The sequence below is a fragment of the Oryzias melastigma genome, linkage group LG14, assembly GCF_002922805.2.
Source record: "Oryzias melastigma strain HK-1 linkage group LG14, ASM292280v2, whole genome shotgun sequence".
In the NCBI taxonomy this organism is placed as follows: Eukaryota; Metazoa; Chordata; class Actinopteri; order Beloniformes; family Adrianichthyidae; genus Oryzias; species Oryzias melastigma.
In genome coordinates, this window is record NC_050525.1 from 20195801 (window position 1) to 20205881 (window position 10081).

Consider the following 10081-nt stretch of genomic DNA (forward strand, 5'->3'; position numbering starts at 1 on the left):
AAGTTTGCATGAAGCACCTGAAACACACACACAAAACTGCATTTACACCCAAATCTGATGTGAGACTCTTTTCACGTCTCCAAGATTTGTCTGTAAGTGATGCGTTTAATGCTGCTAGAATGCTGGGTCATCAGAGTTTTCTTATCAGTCGCTTTGAACTTAGATTGTGAATAATAGCTGAAGAAAATTTGACATTTTCCCTCTTTCCTAAACAGATATCCCCAGTAATTAATGTAACCCAGAGATGTAACCCAGAGATGTAACCCAGTGAGGGGACACAGTCGATCAGCTCTACGTCCGGCTCTCTGGGGCGGCAGGTCCTTCTCCACATCCAGGAGCAGAGCGGGACATACTGCGCTCTCTGGGTGTCGAGGAAATATTTTGCATTTTTTGTACCTGTGAAAACACAATTGCAAGTACACAAAATTACCCATAAAATGTATTATTTGCATATATTAAAAATAAAAAATAGAGGATCATGGTGGTGTGTTTGCTCCAGGTAGCTTGATTTGAGGACTAAGATAATCCCCACCATCATCTTCAGCTCTGCAATATGGGACACCAAAGTGTCAAGATGCAAGAAGAAAAATTAAGTGTGTTAAAAAAAAAAGCAAAATAAATAAAATTCTAATCTAGTGTAATTCCAGCTAGTATTGCATTGACTTAAATGTTGCTACACATCTAGTCAAAGGTTGTTTTTTAAAGCAACACAAACTTTTAAACTATTATATCTATCATTTTAGTCATTTTTGTCATGGTGCCTCTGTCAGTCTCCTCCCCCTCTCCACTCTCCCCTCCTCTCCACCTGGCTGCTGATCATCCCCAGCTGCAACCACTCATCTCGTCTCCTCACCTGCCTACTTAAGGAGCTCCAGGACCTTCATTCCCCGCCAGTCCGTTGCCCCTGATGGTGCATATTCGGCCACCTCGTCTACGCCACAGTCTTGCCACGTTTTTGCCGAGACTCTGTCTAAATACCTCTCTCACTCTCTCTCAGGAATCTCCTACCTCGAGTGGTTGCATGTTTTTCCCCACTTCCGGATCTCCAGTCGGGTCTCCTTCCACGGTCACACCACGAGCCTCTGCCTCTGCTTCACGTTCCTGCGTCCAAGACGGCCATCTCCCTCTTGGAGGACAAGATCGCCTACTACGCCTCCAACCTCTGCCTCCTGCTCGGAGCCTGCTTCCTGTCCTGTTCAGGACCCAACCTTCTCACCACATTATTAAAATTATTGCCTTCCACGCTAGACCTCTGCTGTGTTTCTTCCGGGTTCCAGCGTCTGGGTCGTTACGTGTTCTGTAGTCATGACAATTTTCCTGGACATAGTTTCTGCAGAGCTGTAAAAGTTTATTAGAAATTCACCTCTGAGCTGTTGGCACACTGTAACCCTGTCATCATTCATCAGTTTTATCACTTTCCTGCTATCTTACAGTCCCTCATAACCCCAACCTAACATTACCAGTTCATCAAAAACTTTTAGCAATGTTGAAACTATCCAGCCCTACAGCTTTGAGCCAGATGTCCGCTCAGACAAGGAAAATTAATGGATCTACTTGTCTGCAAATGGATACATAAGAATGAAGTGGGATATGGTATTTTTAGCTTAATTTTCTTAACATATATCTTCAGAAAAACACTTCAAGAAACCAGAAATACAATTTTCATCAAACTGGGTCTTTAAAGAGTAACACATATTTGACAAATGGTGCTCACTGTTTTGTATGAGTTGTGTTTTAAAAAAGATTTTTGTAATTTGTGTTTATGATATAATTACATCCCATAGTTCATCTCTGGATTTAACTGGATGGATAATTAGGAAGTGTTGGCAGCAGCTTTCAAAGTTGTCTCATCGTTCAGCAAGTGGTAATCTGCAAAATGCATTTCCCCCCTAAATGGGAGAAAATGTTGGGAGTCTTGCACTCTGTGTTCAGCTAAAACTCCACAATCCACCAATAATGAGGAGCCTCTCCACTCTGGATATGGACTTGCTGACACAAAGCTTCAGAGGGATACATGGATTATAAGTGTGTGACTAATAGAAATAGAGGAATAATCCCTCTCACTGCTTGGGTTTGCAACTGGCAGGCTTTAGGGGAAAAAAAGAGGCTCATAGCTTGCCTTTCATCCCAAAAGATAGATGATGTAAAGAAGGAGGGGAAAGGCAGGAGCGGCCGTGGAATAATAAAAGTGAAAATGTGACCTTAAGTTTCAGATAGTGTGTAATGCTGTGAGAAATATCCAGAAGGAGCAATATGGCAGACAGACAGAGAGAATGGAAACCCTTGTGTTAATTAGAAAACACATTGTCAGATCTATCACAAACTGGGAGAACGTTGGCCAAAGGGGAAGAGAAATTTGAGTCCATTTCCTGTTTGGGAGTGGTGCTCGGCTCACTGAAGGCAGCAATGCGTTTTACAAATCTGTTTTATCGAGGTAAAGTCTATGGTTGCGTTCGAATTCCCCCCCAATCCTTAACTACTAATATACATTTTAAACTTAATTCAGACATGATGCTCACTACTTTTCTTTCGTTTTCCTAAAAACCGGATACGACGTCACCGATGTCACAAAGTAAAAAATCGAATAAAAATGAACATTTCACTGTGTTTATTTATGACTCCATTGTGCTCTGATGGTGTTAAAAAAACTGTCACGCCGTCTTTGGTTGTGGTTTGCTTTCACACTGTACTGGAGAGTGAATTATGGACACATCTATTATATAACTCCGGTTTTCTTCTGCTTTTTGTCTGGATTTATCTTCTAGTGCACCAGTTTTCCATTAGTTTATGTCCTAGTTTTTGTCAAAATATTAAACAGTTCATATTTAATCAGCCCATAATAAAAATGTTGGGTTTAACCCCTTGACGCATATTAATCAAATCACTTTGGGTCAAAAATTACTCTAATTTATCAACTTTATCAACAATTTTATCTTCTAGGAGTAAAAAACTTTTGATATTATTGTTTTTTTTAAAGATATTTACATATCTGTGACAGACTGGCGACCTGTCCAGGGTGTACCCTGCCTTCGCCCATCAGTAGCTGGGATAGGCTCCGGCACCCCGCGACCCCGAAAGGGAAGAAGCGGCCGAGAAGATGGATGAATGAATGAATATTTACATATATAAATTGGGGCATCAAGTGGTTAAAGCACATTTATTCTTATTCTTCAGTGCAGTTTAAGGTGCAACAAAATTAAGCACAACTTTTATATTTGATAAACTTTGCATAAATAAGAAAACAATGTTCATGATTACTCAGACGATAATCTTCCCCAAAAAGAACCAAATATTCTGCCTAATTTTTGACGTAGATCTCACATTTCTGTTCTTTTACCTGCATTTAAGTTACAGCACTTTTATTCCAATAATGATGATAAACTTCTGTTTTAATAAGGTAAAAGCACATCTAAACTGCAGATGTTTCATAAATATATGTATTTAGTTAGACTAAGCTCCATGCTTAAACTCCTTGTGTCTGTCACTGCAAGTGGTCCACAGTAATTGTTACTATTGTGCCTTCTTGTGGTTTCTGAAGATGTAAAAATGCTGCATTTATTGTGTGGCTGCGCAGAAATCTTGTCCCTGATTTTTTTTTTTTTTTTTTTTCGGAGTCCCGAACGTTCCTGTGTGGCTCCAGTGTCCCTTCCTTATCAGAATTTCCAGATGCAGCAAGAAACTCATCAGTGAAAAGCTGCGATAAACCAGCGTGCACTCTGTCCGATATGAGGGAGACTCCAACTTACAGACACAAGTTGACAACACTGTGTTATTCAACATGATTTTATGTTTCAGTACTGAATAAAGAAAAACCTACATGTTATTTGTGACAATTTGCTTCTTGAATGAGGTTTATTATAACTATAGGGAGTACAAAGCATCCCTGATTGAACATGTGTTTGTTTTTAGCTTGTTGTTTTTGACTCCTTAGTTTGGCTGCAGCTTTAGATGCATTTAGAAGCAATTTCACTAATTTATTGTGGATTCTGTTTCTTTTAATTGAGACAGATTTTTTGATTTAACTGTTCTCATTAATTTCTTAAAGTTCACTATACATTTTTGCAACATGTCTAAGAATCTATAGCTTCCCTGCTTCCTAAAAAAGTATTATTAGAAGAAGAAAAAAAATAGATCAACCTCAAAAAACATTTGGATGTTGGTCATGTGATTTTTGCAAGCAGCAAAACCACATTAAAATGTACAAAACACAAACCGAACTTCCACACAAGATTAGTTGTTTACCGAGTTAATAATGATCCCCACCAGTGCTGCTGACCGACAAGAAGATGGTAAGGCCGCAATGCCATGTGATTTAGAGACAGGAGACGCAGGAGTTTATTTTAACTAAATGTCAAAGAATTTTAGAAGGTGTCTAAATAATTTGTCCTATTCGGGAATTGAGGCAACAGTAAATCACAAAGACTTAATGTCAGTCACCCCAACCACTATCACTACAGATTGATGACTTTATATTGGTGCTGCAACAAACGATTATTTTAATAGTCGACTAATCACTGATTAATTTATCCAATTGGTCGACTAATCAATTTGCATTTTAACATTCATTAGCTTTAAACTAACTAAATCTAGATATAAAGCATTACCTGTAATAATAGTAGTGTGAATGCTGTAACCTGAGATTGGCTGCTGAAGATGCTAGTGCTAATAGCGGAAAACGTTAAAATTTATAGCTAAAAACGCAGAAAAATTCAAAAATAGCCTAAAAAACTGAAACAAAAAAATTAAAATAGGCTAAAATAGCTAGCATGTTGCTGAAATATTTGCTAAACTCCAAAATAACCTTAAATAAAACTAAGAAAAAAATCCAATATTGGCCAAAATAGCTAGTATGCCGCTAAAACATTAGCGTAACTACAAGTCTAAAAAAACAAAAAAAAAAATCTAAATTAGAAAAAATAGCTAGTATCTAGCTGAAATATTAGCTTAACTCAAAAATAGCCTAAAAAACAAAACAATTCTAAATTAGCAAAAATAGCTAGCATGCAGCTGAAATATTAGCTAAACTCCAAAATAGCCAAAAAAAACCTTAATAAAAAATAGTCCAAAAAGCTAACAGAATACCAATATAACTTTCAACTTTACTACACTCCGACTCCATATAATATAAAGTAACGACTAATTGACTATTAAATTATTCATCGATTAGTCGACTAATCGTGGCAGCACTAATTTATATAGTAACAATAGTTCGAAAAATAAAAAATAAACTATATAGTTTAGTCATAGAAAACTGCTTCCAAGGTATTGAACTACTCCAAAAGAAAATATGTGATTTAGATTTTGTTCTTTTTTTTTAAAAAATACAGTGATTCATTTTTACAAAGAAGAAAAACACATATTTTTAAGGTTAAACATAGTTAATAATAACACTTTAAAAGTCTTTTTTGCAATAATTTATTACAAACAAACATAATTCATGCAAACATTTGTTGCTAAAACTGTCAGAAGTTCAAATGAATTCCCTCACAAAAAAACAAAAAGATAAACCTGCAGTAATTACTGCTGCAGAAGTACAGCACAGCGGTTAATTACAGTGTAATTCAACGCGTCATCATGGCCTGTCAGAGTTAGGACATTGTCAAATTTGTCATGACCACGAATAGGAGAAACTAAAGGATCTCAGCGAAGAGGAGCTGCAAAATGGAAAGGCAGAGAAGAGAAGGCGAGGAAATGAAAAGACTTGTTGTCAGAAATGGTTTCTAATCTCATCCGTCTTTCAAACAGCATCTGTCATTGTGCCGGCCGCTCATATGTTATTGTGGCAGCAAAAGTGAGGAGGAGTCAATCGAACTCCTTATGTCAATTCACGTTTCTTTGACGGTTAAAAGTGGGCATGTTCCTGCAGGAGAATGATGAAGGTTGATCTCCAAGATGACAAGCTTTAGTTCTTTCTCTAATTAATTCATTCGCTTCACAGGAACTTCATGGTTTTGACCCCAAACATCACAACGGCCTTTAGAATTAAAAAGAGAAAACTACATATTTCAATGTTTCTGTTACCTTTTTTTATGTTTTTGCCTTCAATTCATTTTGCTACATCCAACTTTTTATCCAAAACAATGAAAACACTGAAAGTGTCTCCATGTGGTTACAGTAATTGACAATACCTGATAGTGGTTGAGATAGGACTAACTCTGGGTAGTCTCCAAGTTTAGATTGCATGAGTTGCACGGATGTACCATTTATTTTAATTTCTGAATAGTTTTTATTTATAAAACTGTCCAGTTATGTGGAAGAACGCTCTAAACGTGCTTTCTTGAATGTGTTTAGCTCATGGAGTGATCGATTTCTTCTTTTTCTCCTTCTTTTCTCATCTCCTGTTGGAAGAATCTTACTCCAGGGTTTTTCTTTCACAACACATGAAAGACTTGTATAATTCTAGGCGGGCACAAATTGCAATTGTTAAAGAGTCTCTGATTGGTCAAAGTTCAACATGATTTATGGTAACTTTCAAAGGATGCGTGTTTTGAGCTTGAGAACGGTTGTAGAAATTTGCCAAAAACTCGTGTTTCCATAGACTTTGTGAATGTGGCTTCAAACGTCTACCACACTCCTGCACACTAGCATTGTTTGCAGTGTTGCCTTTCAGAAAGAAGGCTGGTTCAAATCCTGACTCAGTCCTTTCTATGAGGAATTTACGTGTTCTCCTTGAGCAAGTTTTCCTGAGACTCTGGGTTTCTCCTACAGTCAAAAGAGGTAGATTTGCCGACCTCTGATTGGTAGATTGAAGGTTCAGTTCCCACCCTATCAAAATGTCCTTTGGCAACACACTGAACCCCACAATGCTCCTGGTGGTAATAGATTGGCGCCAGTGTTAACCTAAATGGGTTTCAGCAAACGCTATGAACCTACACATGACCAAGCAGCAGCAGCAGATGTCTAAATGGTAACTCAATAAAATCAGCTTTGAAACAGGCCATCTTCCTGCAGAACATGTTTTATCCTCTAATTAAATCAGCCGTCTCTGAAAACTCACGGGAGAACTAAAGAACAACAAAAGGTCGCTTTGGAATGTAACCGCTGATTAAAGCCGACTCCGCTGCTCGTCTTAAGGTCGACAAATGCCACGCCTCTCCCAGAGATTTAATAAACCAGCTAATTATGTACGTGCATATGTGTGTGTGTGAGGAAGTCTGCATAAAATAAATGAGGAAGTCTGCATAAAATAAAAAAGCAACAGTGTTTATGCAATTTTTAGTAAAGATAAACAAGCAAACTGTAAACACGTAAACTGTGCTTTTATTTGATGATGAGCTTAGAGTAAATTCAGCTGTTTATGAGGAACATGAGTGTACTCCGATATTACAGAAATCTAAATAAACCCTTGTGTTCCACTGTCTGACTAAATCCTGAGACAAAAAAAGGAAAAAGAAATCCTTCCTAAAATTTAGAGAGAACACAGTGACCCCTACTGGTCATATGGGGAATCTAAGGTGAAGTGAAAATACTTGTTTTTACTTTACCTTCTGTGTGGCTCTACAAAGGCTGACGGTGACGCCATAAAATGCATTTTTTCTGTCTAGTTTTGCCCTCTTTGAACCTTAATACTGCCAAGATATTTTGCACCACAAGCAAAAAATATATCAGACATGAAACTGCTCCCTTACTGTTGGGTGTAATCTGTTGTTTTGCTGACATCTTCAGGAGAACGGCTGCTCTGCAGAAAAAGTTTTTTTTTTTTTTAGCCCATTAACTTCACTTTCACCTTGATGCATCTAAATAAATAAATAAATGTAACAAAAACAAAAACGTTTTGGTTCAACATTTAAGTTTAGGCTTATTTATTTGGATAATGTACATTAATAGACTTCAGTTCAGAGTCATAGATGCAAATTTACTTGATTATAGCAATGATGCTCATTTACATCTGTAGTCCTCTGGCAAGTACACAAGAAAACACTAAACAAAATGTAGAATCGGACACATTTACATTATGAAAGAAAATTACTAGAAAATGCAAAAGTTGATTAACAAAAATTAAGACATAAGATCACTATAAGAGCACCATCTATAACATTAAATAGATCCTCTTTTTTTAGTTCATATTGTTCCATTTGTTTGGGAATTATACAGGATATATTCATTTTATTATGGTATAATATGGTATGGAAGAGGATTAGGGCCACTGGAAAAAAAAAACAAGCCCATGAAAAATTCTGACTTTAATCTCAGAATTCTGACTTTAAAGTCAGAATTCTGAGATTAAAATCAGAATTTTTCATGGGCTTTTTTTTTTTTTTTCCAGTGGCCCTAATCCTCTTCCGTAATATGGTATGTGCACTTTAGTAAAAAAAAAAAAACAGTCAAATTTAATTTTACTTTATTGCCTTTCTAGTTAGGTAATTTTCTAATTGTTCTAACTGGTAATTTGAACAATAAACAAATAAATAATCATTGGATCTGCTTTGAGTTTGGTTTTATTTTTATTTTTTTTATTAAATCACTCCAAATCCTGCTGTTTTGAGGGATCCTTTCATAATTTTTCCACTAATATTGTACATATTGAGTTTTTTCATTTGGAAACATGTCTCTTGGCGCTAACAAATAGGGGACAATGTTTAACCCAATTCACCTTGTATGTAGCTAATTTACAATTACAAGGACTCCACTTAATTTAGCATCTCCTTAAAAGGAAAAAAAAGAGAATATTTTTTCTTCATAAAATTGGAAATAAATTAAGGCATGAAGGGGTTAAAAAGCCATTTGGAATTCTTTCTTTTATTTACATTTTGAATTTTTTATTATGGTCTCCCTTAACATGTGATTCAAGTATTGATTTTTTTAAATCACGAATAATAAACAGCCTTTTGATTAAAAAATAAATTAAAACTTAATTCTCATCAAGTCAGAGCACTAACTGCTCACTAACCTAAAACAACTAGTTTAGTGTTGGCTCTCCTGCTGCAGAAGACTTTAGCTGAAAATAGTTTTTTTGTACACGTTGATGATAATATAAACTGCTAAATCTGTAAAGAAATTTCACACACTAAATTTGGTTTTAGTTTTTAAACCATTAATTCAAAGAGGCTCATTTAAAGCAGCATTTTGACTAAAAATGTAGTTTTATCATTTCAATTGAAACACTTTTTTAGTATTATATCTTAGCAAAAGGAAATGTGGAGTGGGAATGCAGGGAAATATGCCTCCTTTCTTCTGCATCCAAACCAAAAACTAACCTGATTTGCCGTCAGGGACAAAAGATTCTGGGTTTTCTGGTTGTTCTGACCCCGACTGCATGTGAAGCTGATGCCCGTTAAACCCGAGTGGCACTTGTATGTCAAGCACACACCTAAGGAATAATAAAAGTGTTGACTTACAGCATCTGCTGGATCATGTTTTAATAAGAAAGACTGGAAACTTTTCAAAGTGATACACAATTCAAGTTCTTTTTTTTTTTTGTTTCCATGCTTTTTTAGGCCAGTTTGTCCTTGATTTGCAAGCATAAATGCTGACTTCTGCCAACTTAAACATTTATAACTAATTTCACATTGGTTAAAATCTTTTTTTAAATTGAAACTTTTTAAAAATAGTTTATTTCTGTGTATATATCAGTGACGGGCCGTCAGGGCCTGCAAGGCCTTCTCTGCTGGCCTAAAAATATCTGAATCACAGACTGATATTAATTATTATTTATTTCCGTGAATACGTATTCTATAATTCCAAATGCTCTGTCTTCGTCCTTTCATTGCTGTCTCCCTGGCTGCGCTGCTTCCAGACGTGTATTTTCCTATTTAAGCATTAACCAATCACATTGCAGCACCATTTGTTGCTAGGGTCAAAGAAATCTGCCCGGAGGCCTTCACAATCAGTTCAGCGGGCCCTGTAGCATAAAATAATTGTCGACCAAACTGTTGCTTCAACCAATCAGATTTGGAGTAGGCGACACAAAAGCCCTCTAGCAGGCGAACGGAAACGTCAGCATTTTCACGAGCTTTGATTGGATAGTCAGAGAGTGTACAAGGCAGAGCTAGCAAACTGCATCTGTAGCGACTCAGCGACCTGCACCAGCAAATGTATCGAGTGGATTTAATAGCTTTACTGCCAAAGCCATTTTCCAGAC

At 36.6% G+C, this 10081-nt stretch overlaps 1 long non-coding RNA gene across 1 annotated transcript; it reads left to right on the plus strand.

Moving 5' to 3' along the window:
• The first annotated feature begins 733 nt into the window (after positions 1-733).
• Positions 734-1242, plus strand: LOC112142894. The gene is made up of 2 exons (XR_002918655.2): positions 734-910; positions 998-1242. It is a non-coding gene; the product is annotated as an uncharacterized LOC112142894 (long non-coding RNA).
• The last annotated feature ends 8839 nt before the right edge of the window (positions 1243-10081 follow it).